The sequence below is a fragment of the Cibotium barometz genome, chromosome 1, assembly GCF_041138505.1.
Source record: "Cibotium barometz isolate CiBa-2024 chromosome 1, ASM4113850v1, whole genome shotgun sequence".
Lineage (NCBI taxonomy): Eukaryota > Viridiplantae > Streptophyta > Polypodiopsida > Cyatheales > Cibotiaceae > Cibotium > Cibotium barometz.
In genome coordinates this window covers 27,661,509-27,674,424 of record NC_141046.1, presented here as the reverse complement: position 1 = coordinate 27,674,424, position 12,916 = coordinate 27,661,509, and the positions used below count along the sequence as shown (strand labels likewise).

At 37.1% G+C, this 12,916-nt stretch overlaps 2 pseudogenes; both read left to right on the top strand.

Annotated features, from left to right (window-relative positions):
- The first annotated feature begins 1,507 nt into the window (after positions 1-1,507).
- LOC147641818 (uncharacterized) lies at positions 1,508-4,942 on the top strand (annotated as a pseudogene).
- A 2,453-nt stretch (positions 4,943-7,395) lies between these two features.
- On the top strand, positions 7,396-8,000 carry LOC147641817 (uncharacterized; annotated as a pseudogene).
- The last annotated feature ends 4,916 nt before the right edge of the window (positions 8,001-12,916 follow it).

Genomic DNA, 12,916 nt, shown 5'->3' with positions numbered 1-12,916 from the left:
ATTTTATTTTGACCTTGATGCTTGGAACCCTCAGACATACTAGATGTCCGTTGTGCATTCTCCGCACGCTTCTTCTTTTCGACAGTGTCGTTTGAAAATCCGAGCAAACTTAATTGCTTATTCTAAAGTTTTCGGCTCATTTTCCTTAACTTGATTCTTATAGTCCGAGTCTAATCTGTGAATAAATTTACGAATTTTCTGAAAGTCGTCCATTGCTTTCAATTTGAGAATGATTTCTCTATAATTGGAGATATACTGAGTCAATGTGAGATTTCTCATCTGACAATTGCTCCATGATTTCCAATTACGATCCATCTCATTCTCAAGAAGAAATTCCTTCATGAACGCACTTTCAAATTCAGTCCATGTAGTAGGTTAATTTTCGGACTCCAAGCTCATCCACCATTTGTATGCTTTACCTCCTAGAGTTAAGCTCGCTTCAAGTGCGCGTATCTCCTCTGGAGTTTGACGTAATCGATGCGAATCTTAACACTTTTGTAAAAAAGTGTTGACCACATCCTTATTGCGTTCTTTTTCCTCTCCATTAAAAGTTGGAGGTGTTATATCTTTTTGAATAGCAGCAGCGTCTCTAGAGTGAGATGTACCGACATTCATGTTGGGAGCCAGAGGCATCCCTCCCACTGAAGCACTTAAAGTGGTAGAAGCTTGCATATTATACTTTAACTCTTGAAGAAAGAGGAGTATCTTATTGTACTTGGCCTCAATGTCTAAAGTAGGGGACTCTAGAGTCTTAAACTATTTAGTGCTGACCAAATTATCATCAAGAAGATCATCGTTGGTCATTGTGACATCAGGATCGGGCCTTTTTCGTGTCTGAAAAATGACTAGGATCTCCACTTACAGACTCCTTAGGGTTATTAGATTCCATATGGACCCTCTAAATGCGATGCAAGAGAATAAACACAAGCACCAACCTGAAGCCCAAGCTCTACGAAAGTAATCGAATTGTTAGCTTGAAGTGAAATTGCCAGTGTGGTATGAAAAGCTAAGAGTTGTCAGTGAGAAGCTCCTTCCAATCTTCATAACAATAACCCTGAAACTCCACTTGAAAATCCACCGTGATAACGGCATCCAAATTTCAAAGGTTAAAAACCTTGTGAAGTTTATAAAGAAAGTGGATTTTCTTTCTCTCTTAAAAAAAAATAAATAGAAATCTCTGAATTTTGAAGAAGCGAATTTTGAAGAACCTCTTGCGCTATGCGCTGGAACGTAGTCTGACGGTTCAGTCGAAGCAAGAGAGAAAAAAAACTATTGCCTGTGGCTTTGATGACGGCAGCACAGTACTGCTGGTCGACAACTCTGGTAGTAGCAAAAGACACGATAGGAAGAAAAAGTAGTTGCCTCTCTCCTCGGTCGTTATTTGCATGCGGCTCACGCCCGTGAGTTTGCTACTGCAGCGCTTGATGTTGTGTTGCCCATCTGTTGTGGTGGACAGCACGCCTGCCAGTACTAGATGTTGTGGCTATAGCACAACGATGGTGGGGCGATGGCGAATCCGGCTTGTTTATGTGCAGATGGACTAGGAGACTCCTCCACAATTTACAACGTTCAACGTTGGAGGACTTAACACTCTAATGCTGCACGACTTCTTCACCAAAACAAGGGTGCTGAGAGCTCACGTTTTGCTCCACCCAACCATAGGCAAAATAAACACCAGACCCTCTATACATGGACTCCACTCTTTTATTAGCTAGTAAGCTCTTCACATGTGCCCGGCCACTCTCACTAGTGTCTGGCCACTCTTGAGTCCGTACCTGGTCGTTTTGGCTCCCCTAAACCTCGCACGTGCTGCCTTGTCCAGATGGTCAAGCTCTCTAGGCTCCCAATAATTCCGATGTCATGACATCCCGTCTCATCTTTGGCCAATAGAATGATTGCTTAAGTTTTCTCCAATGTACTATTGATACCACGATGATCTCCAAACAATGAGAGAGTCATGGGCATTATGAAGGACTGCTTCTCGCGTTTCCTTCAGAATGCACAGCTGGTTCTTATAAAATAACTAGCCATCATGGATGGTTAAACATAAAGGTATTTTTGATGATCCAAGTATGCCTAAACCTATTGAAAATAAAGTTTCACCTCATATGCTTCTAAAAATAAAAGGACAAGTAAGTCTCATCCACTCTTAACATCCATGCAATTGAGGTCGATTGTAACTTGAGCAAGAGGGAATGTAACCTCTATGGGGACACTGTGTACCTTTTATTTATATCATCTACAAGAATTAATGTGTTTAATCAAGCTATGTGCTGCTGTGATATCTACTAGGATGAATGTGTTTAATTAGCTATGTGCGCTGGTATGATATAATCAAGATTAATGTATTTAATCAGCTATGTGCATTGACTAATATTATTTTAGATGAAGACGATGATTGAGTGTCAGATTATGTATTAATCGCTCGCGAGTGAAACACGTGTTGGACCACTATGCAATATTTTGGAAGACATGTGAATACCTTTTGTGGTTTTATATTTAGGCATTAATATTTTTGTAAGGCTAAGGCCTCATACCTTTATACATAGAAGAAACTCTAATTCTCAAACAAAAAAATAGAGCATAACATATACTTGCATCAAATTAAAAGCATAAACTTTAATAACCAAAATTAATATTTTTGTAAGGCTAAGGCCTTATACCTTTATACATAGAAGAAACTCTAATTCTCAAACAAAAAAATAGAGCATAACATATACTTGCATCAAATTAAAAGCATAAACTTTAATAACCAAAATTAAATAAACAAAGAATGATGGAGAATAGAGTAGCGATCACCATCGACACAAGATTGGGTTGAATCTCCCCGAGGGATGAGTGTGGCCCTTATACCACTCACGTGTATTTATATGTATTAGAAAAAGCTTGCTTTTAAAAAGGATAACTTCCAAAAATAAAGCACAAGTGCTTTTGAGTTTTTGAGCATAAAAACTGTACAAAAATACAGCAAGCTTTAATTAAAAGTCTTAGGCATAACAAAAGTATAAAATACTATTTAGTATCTTTTCCAAGTGTCATAAAGGCCCTAATAAAATTTTCATGTTAATACAAAATAGTTTAAAAATACATAGATTTAAAAAATAGTTATGGTCGAAAAAAATATAGCATCACATTGTAGAATTATACATTGAATGTGTAAGGAAAATGTGGGTGGATCCTTGTTTCATGAAATCATTAATCGTGATTATTTTTTATCTTTGTTGACTATCTCAAATTTAATATTTTGTTATGTTAATGCAAAATAGTATAACAATACAGAGATTATAAAATATTTTACTTTATTGTGTTTGAATATAGAGCGAGCAACAAGCCACATGATTAAGCCATGAGATTTAGTGTAGAGCGGGTGGGTTGAGTAGTGTAATTTGGGATTAATTTCCATGAATATGAGTATAGAGCGAGCAACAAGCCACTTGACTAAGCCATTAGATTTAGTGTAGAGCGAGCAGGTTGAGCAGTGTAATTTGGGATAATTTCCATGCATATGAAGTAGAATAGGGGGCCAAGATGCAATATTCAAGATCACAAAGTAGGTAAAAGCAGACTCCAAAAACACATATAATGAGTAGGGGTTAATGATGCTAGAAGGAAGGATCATAATTAAAAGATTGCATGGATCTAGAAGCTGGCAACTCGTTTACAACAAGAATCAAACGATGATAATTATTGCACAAATAGCGACCATTAAACCTCTTTTTACATAGCATGCAGCTAGCAGCCTTAAATCTTAGGTCCAGTGTGCTAGTACAACTAAACGTAATAATCTAGAGCCTTGTAAGCAAGAGCGACTAGCCTTTCTCGTCGTCTTTAGAGGCATCATAGTTGTGGCTATGATCCTAGTAGATTATGGTGTGGGCCTTTGATTAGGAATGAACCCTTCACCATGGGATGGAATCACATTTTGCAGACTTTGTGGTGCCTACATTTCTCTTCATAGTCGAGGTTTCCTTGGCTTTGACTCACAAGGCGTTGGATGATAGAAAAAGTGTGGCTTACAAGATCATCCTATGTACACTCAAGTTTTTTGTTTTGGCATTGATACTCCAAGGAGGGTATCTACGTGGTGTGAAAGATCTAAGCTATGGGGTGAAGTTGCAACTTTTGTGCATCATGGGAGTCATTTAGGATTGTGCATTTATGCTTACTATCTTTTATGCTAGACTTTTTTATGGGCTTTATGTATGTGATTGGCATTTCAAACCTCCCTTCGCCAACTGATACCAGTCCTATGAGCACCAATACTTCATTATTGGTAATTCATTATTGGAAGATCCTTCGTTACTTTTTTTTTGGGAGTAAAATGCAATGTTAGAAGTAGCATTGGGTTTTGTGGATTGCTTTATTATGATCATCTCACATTTGTATCAGAAGGACCCCCCTTAAAGAGGAGGAAGGAGTGTAGCATGAACTCCCCCTTCATGGATCTCCTCCCAACTAATTCCCCTTCATGGTGCTTGTTGGCAGCATTTGATTCTGAAGGTCTTCTCAACTCAATCTCGGTAGTAGTGACTTGCTTTATTGGAGCTCATTATGGTGGCCACGTATTACTGCATATGAAGGGCCACAAGAGATAGCTATGGCAGTGGACTACTTCAAGATTTGTGATGTTGTTTGTTGGCATGTTACTTAAAAATTGCGAGAATTCCATTAAACAAGAAGCTCTACATGCTGAGCTACATGTTTGTGATAAGGGGTGTTATCGCATTGGCATTTAGTGCAACCTATGTGATGGTGTATTTTTACAAAATTAAAATGGAGATCTTCAAGTGCACTCTTTAAGTGGGTAGGCGCATATTCCTTAATGATTTATGCCTTGTTGGTGTCGGATGTTCTACCAATTTCCCTATAGGGATTCTATTGGAAGAACCCAAATAATAATATGATTTCATCAAGGCTTACTTTTTCCATGAGTCAACCATGAGGATGATGACTTCTCTCAAGCAAGAGGGTAATTCTAAACATAAAGGTATTTTTGATGATCAAAGTATGCCTAAACCTATTGAAAAAAAAGTTTCACCTCATATGCTTCTAAAAATAAAAGGACAAGTAAGTAACCTATGGTAAAATTAGCTCTTAGATTTTATCCATATTTCATTATAGAAGAAGAACACTTGTGCTTGAGTCTATGGTTGACCATGACACCATCACTACATGCACATGCAACATTTACATTAAGTATCTTGTGACTTTTAAAAATCATCCTATTGAAAATGCTAAATGAAATCTAGAAAAGTTTTTCTGTTCTTACCAAAATCTCATCCACTCTTAACATCCATGCAATTGAGGTCGAGTGTAACTTTGCTGGTATAATATTTACCAGGATGAATGTGTTTAATTAGCTATGTGCGCTAGTATGATATAGTCAAGAGTAATGTATTTAATCAGCTATGTGCATTGACTAATATTATTTTAGATGAAGACGATGATTGAGTGTCAGATTATGTATTAATCGCGAGTGAAACACTTGTTGGACCACTAAGCAATATTTTGGAAGACATGTGAAAACCTTTTATGGTTTTATATTCAGGCATTAATATTTTTGTAAGGCTAAGGCCTCCTACCTTTATACATAGAAGAAACTCTAATTCTCAAACAAAAAAATAGAGCATAACATATACTTGCATCAAATTAAAAGCATAAACTTTAATAACCAAAATTAAATAAACAAAGAATGATGGAGAATAGAGTAGCGATCACCATCGACACAAGATTAGGTTGAATCTCCCCTAGGGATGAGTGTGGCCGTTATACCACTCACGTGTATTTATATGTATTAGAAAAAACTTGCTTTTCAAAAAGATAACTTCCAAAAATAAAGCACAAGTGCTTTTGAGTTTTTGAGCATAAAAGCTCTGCAAAAATATAGCAAGCTTTAATTAAAAGTCTTGGGCCTAATAAAAGTATAAAATACTATTTAGTATCTTCTCCAAGTGTCATAAAGGCCCTAATAAAATTTCCATGTTAATACAAAATAGTTTAACAATACATAGATTTAGAAAAAAGTTATGGTCGAAAAAAAATATAGCATCACATTGTAGAATTATACATTGAATGTGTAAGGAAAATGTGGGTGGATCCTTGTTTCATGAATTCATTAATCGTGATCATTTTTATCTTTGTTGATTATCTCAAATTTAATATTTTGTTATGTTAATGCAAAATAGTTTAACAATACAGAGATTACAAAATATTTTACTTTATTGTGTTTGAATTTAGAGCAAGCAACAAGCCACATGATTAAGCCATGAGATTTAGTGTAGAGCGGGTGGGTTGAGGAGTGTAATTTGGGATTAATTTCCATGAATATGAGTATAGAGCGAGCAACAAGCCACCTCACTAAGCCATTGTATTTAGTGTAGAGCGAGCAGGTTTGTTGAGCAGTGTAATTTGGGATTAATTTCCATGAATATGAAGTAGAATAGTGGGCCAAGATGCAATATTCAAGATCACAAAGTGGGTAAAAGCAGACCCCAAAAACACATATAATGAGTAGGGGTTAATGATGGTAGAATGAAGGATCATAATTAAAGATTGCATGGATCTAGAAGCTGGCAACTCGTTTACAACAAGAATCAAATGATGATAGTTATTGCATAAATAGCGGCTCTTAAACCTCTTTTAACACAGCATGCAGCATGCAGCTAGCAGCCTTAAATCTTAAGTCCAGTGCTGCTAGTACAACTAAAATTAATAATCTAGAGCCTTGTACGCAAGAGCGCCTAGCAGCTAGCAGCCTTAAATCTTAAGTCCAGTGCTGCTAGTACAACTAAAATTAATAATCTAGAGCCTTGTACGCAAGAGTGACTAGCCTCTCTCGTCGTCTTCAGAGGCATCATAGTTGTGGCTATGATCCTAGTAGATTATGGTGTGGGCCTTTGGTTAGGAATGAACCCTTCAGCATGGGATGGTCACATTTTGCAGACTTTGTGGTGCCTACATTTCTCTTCATAATCGAGGTTTCCTTGGCTTTGACTCACATTTTGTAGACGTTGTGGTGCTGCCTACATTTCTCTTCATAGTCGAGGTTTCCTTGGCTTTGACTCACAAGGCATTGGATGATAGAAAAAGTGCTGCTTACAAGATCATCCTATGTACACTCAAGTTTTTTGTTTTGGCATTGATACTTCAAGGAGGGTATCTATGCGGTGTGAAAGATCTAAGCTATGGGGTGGAGTTGCAACTTTCATGCATCATGGGAGTCATTTAGGATTGTGCATTTATGCTTACTATCTTTTATGTGAGACTTTTTTTATGGGCTTTATGTATGTGATTGGCATTTCAAACCTCCCTTCGCCAACTGATACCAGTCCTATGAGCACCAATACTTCATTATTGGAAGATCCTTCGTTACTTTTTTTTTGAGGGTAAAATGCAATGTTAGAAGTAGCATTGGGTTTTGTGGATTGCTTCATTATGGGCATCTCACATTTGTATCAGAAGGACCCCCCTTAAAGATAAGGAAGGAAAGCAGCATGAACTCCCCCTTCATGGGTCTCCTCCCCTTGATGGTGCTTGCTGGCAGCATTTGATCCTGAAGGTCTTTTCAACTCAATCCCGGTAGTAGTGACTTGCTTTATTGGAGCTCATTATGGTGGCCACGTATTATTGCATATGAAGGGCCATAAGAGATAGCTATGGCAGTGGACTACTTCAAGATTTGTGATGTTGTTTGTTGGCATGTTACTTAAAGCTTGCGAGAATTCCATTGAACAAGAAGCTCTACATGCTGAGCTACATGTTTGTGATAAGGGGTGTTGTCGCATTGGCATTTAGTGCAACCTATGTGATGGTGGATTTTTACAAAATTAAAATGGAGATATTCAAGTGCACTCTTTAAGTGGGTAGGGGTATATTCCTTAATGATTTATGCCTTGTTGGTGTCGGATGTTCTACCAATTTCCCTATAGGGATTCTATTGGAAGAACCCAAATAATAATATGATTTCATCAAGGCTTACTTTTTCCACGAGTCAACCATGAGGATGATGACTTCTCTCTCGAGCAAGAGGGTAATTCTAAACATAAAGATATTTTTGATGATCCAAGTATGCCTAAACCTATTGAAAATAAAGTTTCACCTAATATGCTTCTAAAAATAAAAGGACAAGTAAGTAACCTATGGTAAAATTAGCTCTTAGATTTTATCCATATTTCAACATTATAGAAGAAGAACACTTGTGCTTGAGTCTATGGTTGACCATGACACCATCACTACATGCACATGCAACATTTACATTAAGTATCTTGTTGTGACTTTCAAAAATCATCCTATTGAAAATGCTAAATGAAATCTAGAAAAGTTTTTTTGTTCTTACCAAAATCTCATCCACTCTTAACATCCATGTAATTGAGGTCGATTGTAACTTAAGCAAGAGGGAATGTAACCTCTATGGGGACACTGTGTACCTTTTATTTATATCATCTACAAGGATTAATGTGTTTAATCAAGCTATGTGCTGCTGGTATGATATCTACCAGGATGAATGTGTTTTATTAGCTATGTGCGCTGGTATGATATAGTCAAGATGAATGTATTTAATCAGCTATGTGCATTGACGAATATTGTTTTAGATGAAGACGATGATTGAGTGTCAGATTATGTATTGATCGCGAGTGAAACACGTGTTGGATCACTATGCAATATTTTGGAAGACATGTAAATACCTTTTATGGTTTTAACTTGGATCATAGAGACCAACGCTTTTTTCCTTATTGAGAGGCACATCCGTTGCTTTTCCATAGAACAATTTTTATATAGGATTTACCTCATCTATCGTACTATACAGAAATTGAGTCTCGATTTACGGATCCATCAGTCCAGCCTAACCCCATCCTGTCCCATAGGTTAGCTAACTGCTGCCCAACCACTGTAGTGATGGGATCCAATTAGGAATTTGGTTAGGTTTTGTCCCAGGTACTAGGGAAAAAGTTCCCAGGCCCCCTAGCTGGATACTCATGCAAACATAAAACTAATCACACCACTTACACACCCAATATGAATTTGCCTTTTTCACAAATTCAACAATCTTTAAAACAATCATTTAATGAAACCATAGTGTTACTGATCATAATCCTCTAATTATCCCGTTGAATCCTCATTTCTAATTCCTTCCTTCATCGATGTACCTATGGCATCATTGGGCAACAAGAACGCTCACCCCCTGTTCACTCAGGGACCTTTTCTATAGTTCCTAGCTCATAGTATTTACAATATAATCACATAAAAATATCCAAATGGAATCTCCGTTGAAGATCAGCAAGATCAACCAACAGATCCATATAAAAGAGCCACGAACTCATCCGTTGAGGACCAGCAAGGTCAATCAACCAGATCCATGCCCAAATTCAGAAAACAACTCTTACTCCTTGTTCCAATATCTTCCCCGACGTACTTGTGGGTATCTTCGGCGACCCAGAGCCCGAGCACCGTATGGTCAGCAGCCTCTAGGATCCTTTGCAGGTCACCTAGCGCTTCACTCATAGGCCGCTTCCTTGGTCCCTCATTCACTGTACCGGAAGCTCACCATTTAATCAAACCGAGGCTGGTCAAGACCTCGGCCGACCTTGCTACGCGAGACGTCCTCCGATCCATTAGCAGTTGCAACTTTAATAGATAGGTCTCCACGACCTCATTCACAAGACGGTCAAAATGTTTCCCCAGCATTGTTGACATAAAACAGTCATTTAAAAATAGATTTCACAAACAAATATAGTTCCAATAATATTTTCATCTTTTCTCATTACTCCGTAATCATTTTTTCATCTTACCACAATTTTATTTTCATCATCGATCCCTATCACATCACATCATTCCTACATCAAATCACATCCAATCGCATCATCCACACATCAATCCACATCATCCATACATCCATCCACATCAATCCACACGTCAATCCACATCATTCAAACATCCATGCACATTAATCCACATTATCCACACATCAATCCACCTCATCCATACATCCATCCACATCAATCCACATCATTCACTCATCATACACACACCAATCCACATCATCCACATCAATCCACATTATCCACACATCCATCCATATCTTCCATACATCCATCCACACGTCAATCCACATCATCTAAACATCCATGCACATCAATCCACATCATTTAAACATCCATGCACATCAATCCACATTATCCACACATCAATCCACCTCATTTCATAAGCATTCCCATTCTCATCTAATCACATCGTTTTCTATCTCATCACTTATTTCCTCATTTATCCTCATCAGATCTCACCTACTTGAATCTACCCATATATCTCATCACTTCACATACATTAACTTCTATCCAGTTTACATCGCATCTTATCACATTTATTTCACGTCACATCTCATTCATTCACATCCTGTTTCACATGCTAACACATTCATTCATGTCCCTTATTGTTCATTCACATTCTGATTCATTTATTTCACGTCACATCTCATTCATTCACATCCTGTTTCACATGCTAACACATTCATTCATGTCCCTTATTGTTCATTCACATTCCGATTCATTTATTTCACGTCACATCTCATTCATTCACATCCTGTTTCACATGCTAACACATTCATTCATGTCCCTTATTGTTCATTCACATTTCGATTCATATCACATCACATCCATTCACATCCCTTATCATTCATTCACATCCCGATTCACATCACATCACATCTATTCACATCCCTTATCATTCATTCACATCCCGATTCATATGCTATCACATTATTCACATCATATATCATTAATTCACATCCCTTATCATTCATATCTATCCAATTTACATCACATCTCATCGCTTCAATTCTCGTTCATATCCATCACATTTACATCCACATATATTCTCCCACATACATCCACATCCATACTTATCACATACATATCCACATCTATCCTTTCACATACATCCACATCCATACTTATCACATACACATCCACATCTATCCTTTCACATACATCCACATCCATACTTATCACATACACATCCACATCTATCCTTTCACATACACACATCCACATCCATTCTTTCACATACATCCACATCCATCCTTCACATACATCCACATCCATACTTATCACATACATCCACATCCATTCTTTAACATACATCCACTTCTATTCTTCACATACATCCACATCCATCCATCCATCCATTCCCATCTATCAGATTCACATCACTTCTCATCACATTTATTCACCTCACATTCTCGTCACTCCTATTTTCATCACATCCATCCATCCATTCATTCCCATCTATCTGATTTGCATCCCATCTCATCACATCTATTTACCTCTCATTATCATCACATCTATCCATCCATTCATTCTCATCTATTTGATTCATATCACATATCATCACATCTGTCTACCTCTCAATCTCATTACTTCAACTTTCATCACATCTATTCTCTATTCATTCTCATCTATCTGATTCACATCCCATCTCATCACATCCATTCTTAGAATGCAAGAGAATCCTTATTTTTTATATAAAGATTCTTTACACATCTATTTATGCATAATTTCAATTTTAAGGAGAATAACACTTTCGAAATAAAAATAAATCTTTTATGCATCTTTCTATGCATAAATTCAATTTTAATGAGAATAACTCTTTTGAAATAAAAATAAATTTCTTTATGCATCATTCTATGCATAAAATCAAAATTGATGAGAATAACTCTTTTGAAATAAAAATAAATTCTTTATGCACCTTTCTATGCATAACGTGTTAGATAAAGCTGTGCTTGAGCTGTGGTGATTTTATTGGAAATTTCCAATCCAACTAGAATCCTAGGGATCTTTTTAGTAAGATATGTTGGAAGTTCCAGCTCTTCCAAGGTCTCTTCTTCTCGTGATAGCAATTATACAATGCTTGTAGTTATGTTCAAGGTGACTTTTTACATGGATTCATCAATTGAATACAACGAGTCATGTATCCAAGTTCCACCAAGGATGACATCATACTCAAGGGAATCTAGGTTAACATGGAATGTAAATTCCACATCTCCACTGATCGTTTGAGTAGCATAGCTATAATAACCTAGAACTTCAATGTTTTGTCCACCATTGGCTCATCTTACAAGACCATTGTCTGTAGGGATGAGTTTAGGGTGTCCCAATGACACCCAAGTGTCTATTGTCATGATGTTATGACTATCTCAAGGGCTAATCAATGCGCGTTTGCACTTAACATCATTTTCTATAGGGAAATCTAACCATACCATGATAGAATCTTCCAAAGGAACCATGGATGTTTCAATTTTTGTTTTAGCTTCAGATCTCGTCTTGGTTTCATATTCCCATTCACTTTCATCGTCTTTTTGGCTCTCAAGTTTTTCAAGAGTAGCCAATGTGTACACTGGTACACTTGGTCCCCCGACAATTCTAATTGAGTTCTAATTGAAAACTTGTGAATCCTTATAGTCCTATTCTATGGAGTTATTTATGTCTTAGTATAACTCATGTTGAGCTCTTAAAGGTGTAAGTGCTGATGTTATGCTGGCTTCACCACCCCATGAGAGAAGAGCATTCCTCCAAATGAGGTTTTGAGAGACTTTTTTAATTTTGTAAGAGAATTATCGAATTCCTCACGTGCCTTCTCAATCGCATAATTCATGCACTCTATCTCTAATGACTCTTCTATAAAGAGTATGTCTTCCTCTTGAAAGGGAAAGTGGTACTCCTCTAGGTTTTGTATTTTGGTTACTTTTTTAAGTTTGGCATTATTAGGCTCAATCACAATCGGTGATCTTCTAAGACACTCAACCATACTCTCCTAAGCTTGCTTTTTGCATTCCGCATGTCATGTGATCATGATTTTCAATTTGGGGTGGTTGGGTGGGTTCTAGTTTCTTGATTGGTCTATGAGGTGTACTGAGTGAAGAGTC